The sequence below is a fragment of the Vulpes vulpes genome, chromosome 3 (genome assembly GCF_048418805.1).
Source record: "Vulpes vulpes isolate BD-2025 chromosome 3, VulVul3, whole genome shotgun sequence".
NCBI classification, from domain to species: Eukaryota; Metazoa; Chordata; class Mammalia; order Carnivora; family Canidae; genus Vulpes; species Vulpes vulpes.
Window position 1 is genome coordinate 21,397,229 of NC_132782.1, and position 17,655 is coordinate 21,414,883.

Consider the following 17,655-nt stretch of genomic DNA (forward strand, 5'->3'; position numbering starts at 1 on the left):
TCGTCCCTGACTCGTCCCTGGGTCAACCTCTGTCAAGGCCTCTGCTGAGTCACGAGACTGCTGGACAGAAAACGAAAACGAAAAATATCTGAAAAAGCAGTGCTCCCTGTGGGACCAGCAGCAGAAAATGATCACTTGTGATTACTGGAAAAGACCTGAAAGGTCTGATACCCTGAAACCCTGGAGCAGGGGACCCCTCGGACACCCCCATTTCCCACACTCGTGTTGCCCTGCGGCGTGGAGACGATGGGAGGCAGTTAAAAATACCAGAAGGAGCTGGCAACTGAAGGCCAGAGTGATGGGAAGTAAGACATGGAATCTTACCAAGGGTCAGCGTGTGGCACTTGGAGCATTCCGGTGCACACGAGTGACGTACTTGGGCAGAAGAGAAAACAAAGTGGCAGCCCAGACCCAGAGGAGCCTCAGCTCATCTCCCCCCGTCTGTGGGGCTCGGGGCCCACGTCCCTTCTCTTCCCGTCACAGGCTGAGCGCTTCCCCAAGGAACCGGGGAATTCGAGCAGGATGTGTGTAACCCCCGGGGGATCTGAAACAAAAGCAGAGCAAGGAAAGAAACTTCCCTTCCTGTGCCCTTCACCAAAGGGCATCCATTCTGAGCGGCCGAGAGTTCTCTTAAAATGGCGCTTCCTCAGCCTGGGAGAGGGAACTGTCTGTAAATTCTCAGAAGCACCGACAAAGGAAGAGTCTTGGGATTAGGACAACTCGTAGGGACCCGTGATATTAATCATGAAGAGGGAAACGGTAACCACTGGAAAATCCCCAAGAAAAGGTTATGCTGGGCCAGAGGGGAGAACGGTCCTGATGGCTTTAAAAGGAGCAACATGCCTCCCATTGGCCTGTGAGTCTTAAGCCCTTTACAACACATCCGGTTGTGTAAGTGTAGAGCTTTGGTATGTGCCTGGCACTATGCTAGGTGGTTTTTTGGGTGGCCATTAAGAGAAGGCTTTGTTTTCCCCCCAGCAGAATCAGATCTATGAACAAAGAGAACTGATGGCTGTCTGAGGAAAGGGCCTGGGGGAATGAGCGAGATGGGTGAAATGGGTGAAGGGGAGTGGGGGCTACAGGCTACCAGGCATGGAGTGGATAAGTCACAGAGATGAAAGGCGCAGTGTAGCGAATACCATCAATGATATTTTAACAGGGCCCTATGGTGACAGATGGTGGTGAGGTATAACGTATGAAGGGTTCGAATCATTGCAGTGTTAACACCCGAAACTAACGGAACAGTGTGTGTCAACTATACACAAATTTTAAAGACAAATTTTTTTAAGAGAAGGCCTTTTTCATTAAGCAAAGGCAGCACATTGGGAATGGAGCCACTAAAGTCAGGACTGGTTTTCATGATCCGCAAGCTTAGTGAGGGATTTAGGTCCTGGTCCTTGATCCTAGATGGGAGAACTGTCTCATGCACATCCCAGAAGTGACCATCCCAGAAAGTGAGAGTTTGGAAGTCATCTTGGGCCCCTAAGGAATCACAGGGCCCTCAGACAACTTGCAGCCCCTTGCAGGCCCCGACCTAATGCTCTGTGGAGAACTAGACCTAATTAAAACTGGGAACTGCTCTGCAAGTGCCAAGTTTTAGGCAACTTCTGGTGGATTTGGAATGAGGAGTAGAGGCAGGCCCAGAGCAAAATAAGCTGAGTAGGGAAAGGGGAAAATAGATTCCAAATGTAAAAAGCAGGGTTCTTTGATGGGCTGAGGAACTGACACATGGAAAATGTAATGCATTATTGACAAACACGTATGCTGGCTGCAAAAATAATTAACACAAGCAGAAAAGAAATAGGAATGAAATGGAGCAGAAAGACTTTGAAAGATTGTGAAGTGGCCGCTGAAATTGCCAAGCTAATGTCAGAGAGATGATTAAAATTTTCCAATAGAACAGGTGAATAGGTAGTTAGGAGAGTGTGGTGTAAACCAAGAGAGAGTGGCTCATTATATGAATCTGTACTGAGGTACTAATCAGCATTTTATGTGCAACTTTGCAGTGCACATTTTAGCAGATGGAGGAAGCTCTTAAAAGCTGATAGCTAAAACGAGTCTGACTGCCTTCCTACTCCATAATAACCGTCCCCGGAATGGGTGCTTGCTCCAAGTGAGCACTGCAGGACCAGTTCTCAGAATAGAATTCCAGACATATCTAGCCACTCACCAATAAAGATAACTGCAAAACTCGAGGACCGCGGGAGAGGAAGGGGAAGAAACAGGAGGTTTCTGTCTTCTAAGACAGAGGGGCCTGGATGAACAGGCTCCAAACAGATAAGCTAGAGGCTCAGTAATCAGAACTCCAAGTCTCAAAAGTAAAGATCAAGTAGCAACCAGGAGAGATTCTTCTGCAGGCCAAACTGTATGCGTGCGCGCAGGCACGCACACACATTCTTGTAGAAACTGTATTGCCGCAATAACAAAAACAATTAGATGGCGGATTGTGGGTATGTTAAAAGGGAATAATTCTTCATGATCAGAATGATTTTTTCGCTCATTCAACAGAAAAAGACTCTTATTTTTTATTTGTTGGCAAAGCCAAATTAGAAAAAATATATATCTTTACGACCACAGGAGACAAATGAGTGATACCAAATATCACTAAAAATGCTATTAATCTACAGTGATATAAAATTACCATCTCAGCACAAAGAAAGCCTATATAATCTGAATTTCTCTAGTATCATAAAAACGAATGAGAAGCGAAATTGAGAGTAAGTATGCTTCTGAGATGCCGTTAAGAGTTACATGCATTGTTAACAAATGTGGCTAGACAGACTGGTGATTTACCTTGAGAAACAAATTCATAGAGACCCAGAAAATTTCCAAATGGGACCAAACTCATTGCCCTTCTCGTTGGTTGATGACACCTTGGAGGGTGTTATTCTCCTTTCTTAGATAGTTAATTGACCTTATGGATTATTTACACCCCCACTCCGGCCCCGTTTTCATTTGCTCATGGTCTGCACATTTCAGAAGCCCAAAGTAACTTGGGGTAGGGGGCAGATATGACAAGGAAGAGAATACAGGTCAGGGGTTTCTTCTTCAGGAACAAGAGGAGCCCAAGTGATTCCACTGGGGGACCAGCAAGGAGCACAAAGCACTGTTGGCTCCTTCCCTAGCGGACCTCCCCAAATGTGAAGAAGGCCACCCCCTGTTGTCTTCCCTCATCTTTTGCTCCGTCTGTGGGAGGGGAATATTAGCCTAATTCCAGGATGTTTCACAAGTCCCTGGAAGAGCTGGAAGAGGGGAATGAATAGCTAGGTCATTTTTTGACCAGAAGTCGAGGGCAGCGGTACTGGGCCATTGACTGGGTGGGAGGCTCATGAGGATAAGGAGGAGGACAGGTTGAGAAAGGTACAAAGTAAGTAGAAACAGGGAAGAAATGAGTGTTTCTGCTTCTTCCATATATAACAAAAGGAAAAGGAAAAAAGGCAACTCATCACCAACAACAACAACTCCACTTTGAGAAATTTAGAAAAGGACATGTGACAGTTTTCATCTAGTCTCAAAGATGATAAGGGAACAGCATATTAAGGTGGTAAAGCTTCACCAAGATGCTACAGGTAACCTCAGTTTGCTGCTAGCCAGAGGAAAAAGCATGATACCAATAGTTTTTTTTCCTTCTTTTTGGCTGCCTTCTTCTACATAGGTTTTACCATCTATACACAATACTAGGTAGTAATAGCATTACTATACATAATACTGGATACAGGACATCCCTGGGAGATGAGGAGGCCCTTATTTATTTAGCACAACATATCAATGGTAAAATGTGGTCACAGGGCACTATAGTGGCCTGCCCAGGGGCACATAATTAGAACAAGCCTAATTCAGAAATAAAACTGAAATCCCTCTCTGATCCATGTCCTTTCTATGAAACGCTACCAGGCACCAAGTCCTAACATCCCTCTTGGCAGAGATACCAGCCTTAGGGACACAGGGATGCTGGGCATGGCCTTCTGCGTCCTAGCAGAAGTGAACAGAAGAGACAGATCCCAGTTGGTGGCATCTGAAGCTTCAACTTCTGGGGTATTCTTTAAGAAAAAGAATTCCAAAAGATGAATGCAAAATCAGGGATGAGTAGAAAAATTAATCTGAGTGGGTAAAGAAATTGCATCAACTCAGAAATTTTATATAACTGAGCAGTATCACAAATTTTCAAAACATCCAGAAAAGTAACTGAATGACAGAAAAATATTTTTATTAGCTTATTAGAACTGATACTGTCCTGTAATGCTGGTTTCCCTACATTTCTTCCTTTCATTCTCTTTGATTGCCTCTTTCTATAATAACGATTTTGTAATATTTCCTAAAAAAAGGATAGACAAGTAATTCAGTCTTTCCTCCAGCATGATTGATCAAAATGTGTTTATTATTGATGGCTTTAAAAAGTGACTCTGCTTCAGCCTTTTATGGCAATGCCATATCTGTAAATTCTTTAGTAGTTTTTTTGCGTGAGAGGTGTTTCTCACCCGAGGCCACAGCTTTTGGAGATTTGATCAAGGTGCGAAGAGCCCCTCCCCAGTTTCCAGTCCCAAGTCCTCACCTCCCTCTTCCTCATCAGGCCTGACCTGAGGGTAGAGGTCGGGATGCCAAGTGGCCATAAAGCCATGTGATAATGAGCAGTGCCTGGTTCACTTACTTCTCATTGAAGGCAAAGCTGGGTCAGGATGCTCAAGGTGGCCCACCAGAAGAAGTTGTCATTAAGGACCAGGTGGGTGGGTAGATTGTACCCAGTGTGCCAGCCCCACCAGCAGCCCCAGGACCACCACAGGCAGCGGCAGTGATGTCCCCAGCCTGAGGCAACGCTCTTTGTCTCCCAGCTCAGGTGACTGCTTCTTCCTGCAGGCAGCACCTATGCCTTGATAAAGACCTTGAATCTTCAGCTTCTCCAGCTCTGCTGGGACTCTGCCTCTAGTCCGTTCTGGCCACATTATGAAATAGCAGGCTTGTTTACAGGACCTTGCTTTCTCTCTTTGGAGCATTACCTGTTCCTGGAATGTAATTACAGTAGAAATTCACAAATAGAGCATCTGTAGTAGGAAGTAACTTTTCTACCCTGTCAATAATAAACATTCAAATTTTGATCAATCTTGCTAGAGGAAACACTGAATTATCTTTCTACTTCTCCTATAGCAAATATTACAAAATTGTCATACAAAGAGTCACTCAAGGAGTATGCAGCCAAAAAAGGGTAGGAAAAAAGTATTGTAGCAGTGTGGCCTCCTCAGCAGCCCCGGAACCCAGAGGAGACACCCCTGTCATTGCGGTACCCCTAACCCTAAGGACAATTGCTCTTGGCTTCTTGGTAGAACTCATTAAGAAATGTTTTCCTTTCAAATAAATGCCTGGGAAACATTTAAAGTGTCTCATACTTGGGTGACTGAATTTAGATCAGAAATATTAAGACAAAAATCCTCCAGATTTTAAGGAACATAGCTGTTAAGTGCAGTGTTCCATGGAACCAACAGGGAAGATACTGTGATCTTTGAGAATATCCCCTCAGTTAGGCCAAGAAACAGACCCACCCATCACATGTATGTCTACAGTCAACAACAAATTTTGTAACCTTTCCATTAGTCCTAATTTCCTCACCAATTAGGAAGGGAATGGTACCAGGGTTATACTTAGCTCAAAGGGTGTGAAAGCACCTACCACAGTGCCCTACATATGTGCTTAATAAATGGTATTTCCTTCCTATGGCTTTACAGCATCGGCTCTTGAATTTTACAGACAGTGTTCTATGGCGTCTTTCATCTTTACTAAATGCTCCATTTATGCAACTTGAGTTCCTGCTGGAACCCAAGAGACCCCATTGTTTTTAAGGCCTCACTAATTCCTGACTTTTGCTTTATCTTCTTCACCCACAGACCAAACCCTGAACTCTTGCTTCCACTGTATAGTGCCTGTTTTGTGTGATGTTGACACTAATCCATGGAACAAATGAGCTGGCAATGTTAGATCATTTCTTCACGTAGCTTTTGATGTTCAATCTCCCCTGAAAGACTGCCTACACATCTCAGAGGGGAATATGAGGCATCATGATACATGTCAACTACTTTTTCTCTTTCTCAGACTTCTGCAGGCTGCACATATTTCTAATTTTAGGAGTGCCTATAAGCATTTAGGGTCATGCACTTACATATTCAATGGTCTGTGCAAAGCTGTCCATGTCCAATCAGATCACACATGCTGAATTATTCTTTGAGTCCTTTCCTTTGAAATGGATGCTTTAATGCTTCAAGGTTTTCTGATATCCAGCAATGTGCTTTTCCAGGCCTCTTCCTAAACTATGTCAATTTTAAGGTCTACAGTAGGGTTTTTATCAGGTTTTGAATGCTGAATGTATCTGGCACATTTATTATTATTATTATTATTATTATTATTATTATTACTACTACTATTATTATTATTATTCCATGTTTGCTCATAAAGGGGCAGGGGGTCATGGAGGAGAAGACAAATAAGGTACATTTCTAGCTCAAAACAAGTTGATTAGAAAGTAGTCATAGTCTTTCCAATCTTCAGCCTCATTCTCAATCTGAGACAGTGGTCTCCAAAGGTGGAAAGAGATGGCTTAGAAGTAAATAGGCAGCACTGCTCGGGTGTAAAAGTGATTAACACAGGCGCAGTCCATATCAGCAGTGCCTTCTGAACATGGGAGCTTGCATTCATATCATGTCATGTCATGTCATGTCATGTCATGTCATGTCATATTATGGCTTCCTTCAAATTGGTCTGCATTCCTTTTTTTTTTTTTAAGATTTTATTTATTCATGAGAGACAGAGAGAGAGAGAGAGAGAGAGAGGCAGAGACACAGGCAGAGGGAGATGCAGGCTCCATGCAGGGAGCCCGACGTGGGACTCGATCCCGGGACTCCAGGATCAGGCCCTGGGCTGAAGGTGGCACTAAACCGCTGAGCCACCCGGGCTGCCCTGGTCTGCATTTCTGAACTTAAAGGAACAAGACAAATGTTTCCAGAAATTTTAATTTGAACAAATAGGTTTGTGGCATTAGTATAGCACCTTGAGTTCTTTGGAGTCAAGGCACGGGCTAATTTTTCCTTGCTAATAAATGTTTTGGTCACAAACTCATACCCAATTCCATTATCTCTGTAACGCATATGAATTCCTTTGGTTTGTAGCAAGACCACCAGGAATTAAAGTTATTTAAAAACCACTGATCAATTACCAAGATGTATCCTAATTAGAAATAAAGCCCAGGCACGACCCTAGATGTAAAGAGATGGTTTAAAATAACCCCACAATTGGAGTCAACCTTAGAAAGAATTTCACCCAATCCAGTCATTTACGGATAGGAGAACTGAGGCCCACGTCACTCACATGATTTGGTCAAAGAAAGCAGCAAACAAGCATTAACATCCAAGTGTTCTGATGTCTACCTGAAGTCATGATACAATGTGAGAATATTTGTACATTCCACTGGAATAAGCCATGGGGGGAGGGGGAGAGCCTTGAGGACACCTGTACAGGCCAGCTGAAAACACTGATTACATTTTAAAACGTATTTTCTTACTATAATAATCAAAATAAAATACAGAACATTTGAGACGGATATTAAATATTAAATTCATATAAAATCTCAAAATCAAATCTTTTCCAAAAATCTTAATGAGAAAGTTGAGAGCTTGCTCCCATGGACATAACTGTTTTATACCAACTTTTATGTCTGAAATGGCTACAAGCAAGTCCTGATCAAGTCTTTTTAATGATCTCTTCAAATTCTTGATAGTCCCCATTGATGAGAAACTTTGTTCACACAAGTAGGTGATAAAAAATTTAAAGCCATTTTTTACAGCCATTCAAAAATTTACAACTAGTCGAAATTATCCTTAAAGAATCTACGAGTTCTTCTCTTTTTATTGTCTTTGACCGACATAGATGTTGAAATTTCTTGTGATAACGGAAATGAATTTCAAATCCAGTCAAACTTTTCCGTTCCACAGATTTGAAAAGAGAGGTGCTTGAATGTGCGGAATGCACACACGACGCTCAAGCCCTTGCCCAGCCACTTGTGTGGACCCTACGCAAAAGGCAGATCTATGCAAACAGGCAAAAGTAAGCAGTCTGTGTGAAGGAAGAGGCACAGGGCTACCTACTGAGCTAGGCCTTGCAGGAGTCCCACCTGGCCTCCCTGCCTCCCCATCTCCTACTCTCAACCCAGACTTGGCCTGCATATCATGCTCACGTTCCACAAGCCCCTGTGACTGGAAGTCTCTAGCATTTCCACAACCCTTTTGCCTACAGTGGGGAGCAGTGTACTCTGCAGCAGATGGTTGAGGTCAATAGCAAAGGGCATCTTCTTGGCAGCGCTCAGTGCATTGCAGAGAAACTCACGGTTTTAGCCATTGGTGGAGAATAGGGGGCATGCCCAACAGAGCCCCGGGCTGCTCCCGATGAGCCCTCTCATGACCAGCTTGGGACTTCAGCCACCCCAGGCCTCAGGCACTGAGGGCTTATCAGTTCCCAGTACGCCTGTAACCCGTTTCAGCATGGCAGTCGGGTAGCCCAGAGAGGTGCAAATAACTGGTGCACATCTGCAAGTGACAGGCTGGGACCAGACAGGATTGTCTGCCACTCAATCTGTCTTCTTTCCTCTTTCCGAGGTGCGCCTCCATTAATAATCTAGCCGGCATACTCTCCTTGAGGATGAAGGTAACATCGCCTCAGTTCTATCAGGGGACCAGCAAATGTGGTAGTTTGACTTCCCTTGTCTAATAAATGGTGGTCCTGGAAATTCATACAATTAGTATCTAATTGAAATTTTATTTTGCAAATAAATTAGTAATGCTAAATCTCATTATACCCACTTGGATATCACAGACGTATGACTCCCCTCTTTCCGCAAATGCTCAATGTCAGTGAGAACAGCCCCACTGACCACCGTAAAGGCAAACATCATTACAGATAGAAAAAAACAATTGAGCACTTTCTTTTACAGTGTTTCGCCCAAACTCCATTCATTATCTGACTGCATAGGCTTCGTCCATTTCAGTTCCCTTGGGCTGAGCAGTTTATGTCAAAAAGAACTGCAACCTGCACTAAAAATGCCCTTATTCCATCTTCCTTAAAAAAAAAAAAAAAAGAAACACAAAATAAAAAATAAAAAAGAGAAACATTTTTGTCTGTGATTGGTGAGAAGTGCTGAGTGGACAGTCCTGGTGGCTTCTTGTTTATCCTGTGAGCGACTATGGCACCAATGAGCACCAAGTTTCTCTTGATTTCTGTCTGGAATGATGTTGTCCACTGTTGGAGTCCAGGGGGTGATGTATTCCCTGCTGTCGGACGTGCGTACCTAAGAGCAGCTTCACCACCTCCGACACTGCCAGAGAGAGTGGCAGCCCAATTCTGGCCCTGAGCTGTGGTGGGCAAGAGCACCCTGCCACCGTGCCCAAAGGGGGGGTGCTCCGTATGGAAGCCCCCACCATTTACAGCCTACTTACACCTCCCAGGGACTCACCCCACCATTCTGCTCACTCACTGCGCCCTCTAAACACTATACAACACACATTCCTTGCCCTGTTTACTGGCCCAGCCAGCGGTTCTCTTCTTGGCAGATGGCTACGGCCATGGTCATGTTCTATCACAACCCACCCCCCAATCTCGGTGGCTTGAAAGAACCATCATTTTATTCTTCACCCTACGTTGGATTTGGCAGATCCAGGCTCGCTTCAGCTGGCCTTGATTTCAAGCCACAGATTGGGTCCAGATCAGCTCTACATGTTTTTTTCATCCTCTTCAGACCACCAGACTAGCCGTGGTATTTTCTTCTTGGGCAGATGCCCGACTGCACAGGCCTATCTTCCATGTCGCTTGTGTCGTGTCTGCTAATATTCCATCGGGCCAAGCGGGTCACACGGCCACTTGTCCCATCAGTGGAGCAGGAAAGCACCCCCCCCCCATGAAGGTATAGAGGGGCAGGAGTATTTGCTGAACAATCCTCTAACCCACCACACACCAAATCCAAATTACAGGACCAATAAACATGCCATCAGGATGTAGTCAAGCCTGAGACGGTCTGCTCTGAGAAGTTTATGTAAAAGAATACATGTCTCATATTGTACAAATATTTCACATCAAAGCATTACCACTTGGCTTCTTGCTCAGCTCCCAGTTGATCTTGTTTGACACAGTCAGAACTTGCCCGGTGAGGGACCCTGGTTTCCAGAACCAGCGGAGCCTTGTCTTTAAAGAAATTACTCTTTTCTCTGGCTTGTATTCCATGCTGTTTGAGCTGCCCAGGCTCCAGAACCTTCTTGGTACTCTCTTTCTTCCAGTCTCACCCCATTTCCAGCTCTCCTGCCATCTAAACAGATGTCTTTCCATGTCCCTGACTACTTCTGGGGAAGTCTGGGATAGCTTTGCAAACTCAAAGGAAGAAGAAACACGAGATCCTTGGCTAACACCCTTTCTTCTTCTAGCTCAATGTGTGCGTGTGTATCTATGGCAAGTGTGTGACATACTACACTCCTATCACTGGTGATGAAACAGAAGTTAAACACACATAACCAGCAACCACACGCATCCCACAGGCCCCTCCCTGCAGGAAAGGAAAGTCACAGTGCTGTCCTGGGGGTGGGGGGGTGGGGGGTTGGGGGGGGTGGGGAGCTCACCTCCATTGTTCTGCACGCCTTTGGTCTGAAGTGGTCACATGGAAGGCTCTTTCACAGGGACAATGACATAGCAGATAGTCACATGTTTAATCTTTCAGAGTCAATATTTGCAGAGAACATGAGCACAGCAGGATACTGCCTTGGAGTTGTTGATTAATCCCTTTCTGAGGCTTCCCTCTTTAAATCTCCTTTTCATTTTCAGCTCCTCATTAGTTTCGTAATGGGGTGTGTGCCTGTTTGTGTGATTACATTATCGAATTGCCCCCAAAGCCTGGCAAGGACCATGGTGAGCCGTGATTCTAGATGGAGGCATATAGACTTCCTCCTTCCCAGCCTGTTCTAGAATTGTAAGAATGATAAGAACGACTTAACCCAGTGTCCTTGGGAAACAGGGACCAGCCACAGGTGCCTTTGAGAAGCAACGTGGGACCGATGTCACCTCCAACCTAGATGATGGTCCCGTTTAGAAAGCTGAAATGTTACCACCACCACGAAGTAAATGGTTCTTTGGCACCCATTTCACATGCAAAGCAAAGGAGGCTCGTGGACTGTTGAAGTGATGAGTAAGAGTCACACTGTGAAATCAGTGGGAGCCCTGAATGACCTTTAGGAGTCTCTTCTTCTCAGCACACTGAAATCCTCTCTTGAGACTTGACACCATAAATCTTTCATTGTGCAAATCCCTTTCAGATGGCTTTCAGATAGCAGCAGTGGAACTGAGAAAATATCAGAAAAGTTGTTCTGGAAGAGGAAGGCGGGCCACTTTCAGTCTCCTGACAACTTTCCATTCCTCCTTTCTAGAAGGTTTAGACAAATTTTAATCACAAATCCTCTGGACCACTGGTTTTCCATCCCATCTGCTACAATGTAAGAGAGAGAATTCTGTTGTCTATTTGCATGATTGCTTATGTAGCCCGTAGACCTCAGAGAAATGTAGCACTGATGTACTTCAGATATTAAGACCTGACTCCATTTTCTATTTATTCCCAAAAATGTAGAGTCTGAGCGTCCTAGCTTAGAATCCTTAAGTGCCAAGAAATGAGTCTACTAACGTGGCTCATGGAACTTGAAACAATTACAGTTTCTTACAAAGCTGAAAAAAAGAACTTTTTTTAGTCAAGGCCATTCAGCCAAGCTCATGTGAAAAGAAAATTCCATTAAATTTTCTAAAACCTTTTTGCTGGGCAGGAGGTAAAAATAAATTTAGAAAGCCATGAAGAAAGCTAAAAGTCATTTAGACAGGCTTCTCTGGGCAAAGGCCTTCAGTGGGTCTCTGCCCATTACTGGAAGTCAAAACCTCTAATGTCCATTTACTCTGGAATCTTCTTTATTCCCCATGCAGAGCTCATAGTCAGCCTGTTTCTAATTCCTCTGTGCCAGCATATCTGTTAATGTCCCAAGCGGCTTCCTTTACAAGCGTGTGATCATCTGTGTATTATTAACTAACCGCAAATTAAAGTCATTACTTGGTGCTTAATTTTATGTAACATTTCTTTGTGATGTGTACAAAAGAAATTTGTTTTTACAGGAGTTCGGTAAATAGCATGTGCCGTGATTAATTAGAGAATATAATGGGTCTGTTGATCTGAAATTAAATTCAGTGCAACAATTTTCTTTAAAAAATATTTTTTTAAAGAATGAAAATACACCTTGAAAATGACATTTCAAGGTGTATGAGCTTTTAAAAAAAATTAAACATCTTGCATCAATGGTCCTTATCCCACAGATCTATCTGTTGGACTTTATGGACTAAGGGACTCATTTTTATGCTTCTCAAATCTGTAGGCACTTTCAGGAACGGCAACATTCAAACAGCTATCTTAAATCCTTTTTGGACCAAGGCAGGGTGTAAATAACAAACTAACGAGCAAATTCTTAAATACTTGGAGGTCAGTCATCGTTCAGTGTAGTTCACTTCCCTTCAGCTCTTGTGCTCTTCCTCTTCTTCAGACACACCAAATGTATTCCTACCTTAGGCCTTTGCACTGTTCCTTCTGCCTTGACATCTCTCTCCCTGAGTGTTCATGTAGCTCAAATCTTAGACAGGGACAGGGCACCTGGCTCCCTCAGTTGATAGAGCTAGTGACTCTTGATCTATGGGTTGTGAGTTTGAGCCCCATGTTGGGTGGAGAGATTACTTAAAAATAAAATCTTAAAAAAAAATCTTAGACGGGGATTTCTTCTCTGACCATCCAAGTTGAGGAAGTTCCCTGCCCCAGTCCCTACCACATCACTGTGTTTAAGGTTTTATTCACAGAATATGTCTCCTCTGACAGTATCTGGCTTTTATTTGTTCATTGTTTTTCCTCTGTCTCCTCCTAAGAAGGTAAGGCCCCTGAGAGCAAAAACTTGTCTACCTTGTCCTCTCTGCATCTCTAACACCTAGAACAATGCCTGGTACATTAATCAGTGCTTAATACATCTTTATGAAATGAACAGATGGATTTCATCGCTCTAACAAAACCCCGATACATAGCCATGCTCCTGACTGAGACAAAGCATAATTGGTTTTAAAAGTTTTCTTGAAGAAACAGAAAGAGAAATTCAGTATTTGTTGGCTAGGCAGAAGTTGTACTGGAAGAAAATGAATAATTAAAACATGAACAAATTAAAAGCTGGGAAGGACAGAAATAAAGGTTGTACAAACATCAAGTACCAACCAAGAAGAGAACCGTTGGATCAGTTGGCACCTCCTCTCTTTATAAGCCCAACAAGCAGTTTGAACTGTTCCCATTAAAGGAATTAGCCAGGCCACTGCCTTTGCCAATAACAAACTAAGAGATCTTAAGAGTCTTTCAATTTTCTTATATTTAAAGCAGAATTCTGAAGGTTGGGATGATGTTTCACAGTACAGGGATATGAGGAAGAATAGGCTGCAGGAATGTAACAGAGTCCTAACCAAGAATAAAAACTAAAAGATATAAATTTCCATGCTCAGTGTCATATTATATTTACATTTTATACTTAAAGATACACTGAAGTCTCTTTCCCAAGACTCCTATGCCTTTTAAAGCTCTTCTGCAACTCAACATGAAGTCTGTATCAAACCAATAATAACAACAACAATAATCATAATACTGGCCTCATAGTATTAATAAGATTTTATTTCCCAATTATGAGTGGGGTCTGGAAAATGTTTATTCTCTGATTTTCTGAATGCACATAGAATGGACAGAAATCTAGGTGGCTCAGTGCATAATGAGTTAGAATTTCTTTATGTTCAAGTCCCATCTCTGCCATTTACTAACTGTAGACTTTGGCAAAATTTCTCTGAGTCTCAGTTTTCTCATCTGCAAAATGGGCCTCATATAACTCATGTGAATTAAACGTGAAACACTTGTTTTCATGCAATTATATGTGTCAGTCATTTTATTACTTTTAAGTTATAATTTAGAGTTAACTCCATGCTAGGTTGTAGAGTAATTCCCCCAGACTTGCTATTGATTCATAGTCAATAGCAATTGATTGCTGTAATAATCATATTGTGGTGGTTTGGGTATTGGTGTTCTGAAACTATTGTATTGGTAGTGTGAGCTAAAGCAAAAATGCATATATACTGGTGTCACTGGGGCCTGGGGCTTTCAGCTTAAGTGAGAGCAGACACAAATATAAGATCAATGAGATCAATTCTATAAAAAGTCTATAGTTCTGCAAATAAATCTGACATAGCAATTCTGATTCAGAATGCGCTTTATGTTTAAAAAAAAAAAAAAAACCTCATTTTCTGGTTCTGTCCACTGGAAAGGCCTGTAAACAATGAATAACCCAATGGCAATGAGCATCCCTGGAACTTAAAGGTATCTCTAAATATTATTCCCTATCAAAGGAACCAAGACACTTGGAAATATGGCTGATTCCAGGCCTAATGAATTTCTAGGAAGTTTATTAAATGAGCCTGGAATATCTTGTCATACCAGAAAGCAAGGAAGCTTTGAGAAACTATGGGGTTCTGCCCAAAAGATTTGAGTACTGTTTTAAAGAGGATCCAACTGGTCAAAGATTTCAGCATCAGTGGTCTGATAAATGCAATGGGTTGAAACATATCAAGTATATTTCAATTTGCAAGTTCAGTATGATACCAAAAAATTAGACTCACCTTTAAAGGATGTTATGGAACCAATTCATTGTGCTAAAAAAATAAATAAAATAAAATGAACAAACCAACAAACAAAATACCTGGTCTCAGAGTAACCAGAGAGTCAAGGGAGATTTTCTCTTCATAGAAGCTTTCCAACTAACAAATGAATAAATACCAATAGAATCAGGATATCACCATTTTGCAACCTCCTATTGAATTAGTGGATCTAAGCAATGACCACCAATGGCTGCTCAGCTCACTAGAGAGAGACAATCAGGCATTATGTACCTCTTAACAGAAATGCAAAACACTGTGTAAGAAATATTCTTTTTTTTAAAGATTTTATTTATTTATTCTAAGACACACAGAGAGAGGCAGAGACATAGGCAGAGGGAGAAGCAGGCTCCCTGAGGGGAGCCCAATGTGAGACTCAATCCCAGGGCCCCGGGATCACACCCTGAGCCAAAGGCAGATGCTCAACCACTGAGCCACCCAGGCCTCCCTTCATAAGAAATATTCTTGACAAAATAATTGAACCTAAATCTTATCAATCCTCTAGATCTAACTGCCAATTTAGAGCTTCTAATGACAGAGTAATACAATAAATAGGGAGAGTCAGCAAAATCCAAACTTTTGGAAACTCCAAGACAAAGAGCCAGTTTCTTCAACAATAACAACCAAGGTTGCAAGGGGGACAATGGAGAGAGAGAGAGCTGATAGGGAGATATATAAATCTTTTGACATGTAAATGTATTTATTTGCTCATATTTTAAAAGGCAGTGTAGAATCACAACCGTTTTTAAAATAGTATTCCCTCAAACAGACTGAAATTCAGAGGTACTAGTTTTCTTCAGAAACTTCTAAAGATTGAACATTAGCAGCCTAGAAACCTTTTCCTTCCTCCCCAGGCTCTCTCACACTTGGGATGGGGGTGGGGGAGACAATTGATGCTAAATAAATAGCATATGGTTGAGCTTGCCAAACTTTCTATTCCCTCTCATGGGCAATAGGGTGAGGTGACTGGGCTTATTCCTGAACTAAAGTCATAGAGTAAGGAAGTAGGCTTATCAAACAGAGAATAGAGGGAAGTTTCCATTGTAGGTAATTTCCAAAGGTAGGAATGGATGAACTCAGAGCTAAACTGTTCAGTCCTTTCTTTTGTTGCCCAAAGTGAGGTATACTATCAATGGTGCTCAGATCCGTGGTTCATTGAGACATCAGTGTAATGTGCTCAGCTCCTCTGATCATGTTAGAAAAGCCATCTCTGGGTAGCGAAGAGAAGCTAGTCTATTACAATGATGGTACTATACGAGGAAAATCAAAGCAGCAAACACCAGGCAGTGTCCCTTTCTTCTTGAATTCCAATGATCAGCTTCACAGTCTAAGCAAACCCAACTAGGAGAGCAGATGGTGAGGTCAGAAAAATGAGGAAAATTTTATCCAGGACTGTGGACCACCTCAGATCTTCTCGGGCTCCTAGCATCCTTACCTCTGTCATCCAGGTAGTTACGGGGGATTAAAGGTTTAAGACTTCATTTTTTGACCAGTGCAGTAAAATGGCATACATAGCTGATCTTTTTGAGGTATACCATAGATAGTGTTCTTTTCCGACTGCACCCTCCATGGTTTAGATGTGTAGACAGCCTCCCCATGGATGCACCACCACTTCCCAACAGCAAGAAGCCTTTCTTGGATGATGGAAACAACTGGCCCATCTTTAGTTGGTTCAACATTGAGAAGATAGATGCCTTTGAAACCTATTGTCTAAACCAGTTCTGAAATGTCTGCAGAATCGCTTACAATGTCAGACATGGCTCCATCACAATGATAATCCTGGATGGCTTGTAGGTGGTGGTGCATATCTCCCACTTGTGATCTACTGACCTTCCCGGCTTGAATTTGTCTTGACAGCTACAGTACCATCCTTGGTAACAGGAGCATTTCCCTTCATCCTTGACAGAGCTATCACTGAAGATTCAAGAAAGAAAATTTGTAAAGTTCCAGTAAGTATCAGGACATTCTCCTTCTCCACCAGACCAACAGATCAGGTCCCTGTTAACAAGGTCAAATAGCTCTGGCATTGTTTTCACACTGACCAAATGCTGTGTTTTGAAGCCATTTCTCTTATCAAGTAGATAGTGGATGGAACCATTCTAAGAGTGAGTGAAAGACTCAGTGGCATATGTTCTTCTTCCAGACTGCTGTTCCCAACTCATCAACTCAGCAGAACCCTATTGGGATGGGGTCCCAGGGCCTCAGAGTTCTGGCTCCAACATAGGACTTGGCCATTTTGAGAAGGCTCTGTGATACTTTGTGGTCAGGACAACCTACTGGCTCCGTGGCCTGGATAAATTCAGTCACTCATCAGGGTGGAAGAGGTGCAAGGGGAACTGTGGCCTCAAGTCTGAATAGCTTTCGCCAGGTTGGCAGCTGTCACACCTGAGGCTCTGGTACTGGGGTGGCCCTCGCCTATTCAGTGCACCTGTACCACTCATCGCCGCAGGCTGGCTTTAAGAACATAGCCTTGGGGCACTTACCCTCCAAGCTTTGCCTCGCTGAACCAATCCAGAGTTGAGAGTCGGTCACTACAGGCTATAGCGGTGCCCGACCTGCATTGAGCCCCCAGGACCCACCTGGCCTCAACATCTGTCAATCAAGAGAGATTTTTAATTCATCAATCCTCATGAATGGACCTTATGTGGAACCTGACCCAAGCAAAGCAAATGCATTGTTATGCTCTGTTTTGTGTGAAGGAAAACAGGATCAGTATGGTGATCTTAAAAGGAAGTCTGAAAGAATTGAAAGCCTTGGGGTAGAGAGATTGGGAAGAGTGGGAGTGCAGGCCAAGGAGGTGACTGTGGGACCTCCTTGCTGCCATACTCATCTCAACCTCACTTAGCTCTCGCCTCTAATTAGCCCCTCAGTAAAATATTTTGG

General features: G+C 43.0%; 1 pseudogene; it reads right to left on the minus strand.

The window, feature by feature from the left end:
- Positions 1-16,099: 16,099 nt before the first annotated feature.
- LOC112916554 (tissue alpha-L-fucosidase pseudogene) lies at positions 16,100-17,213 on the minus strand (annotated as a pseudogene).
- Between the last annotated feature and the right edge of the window lie 442 nt (positions 17,214-17,655).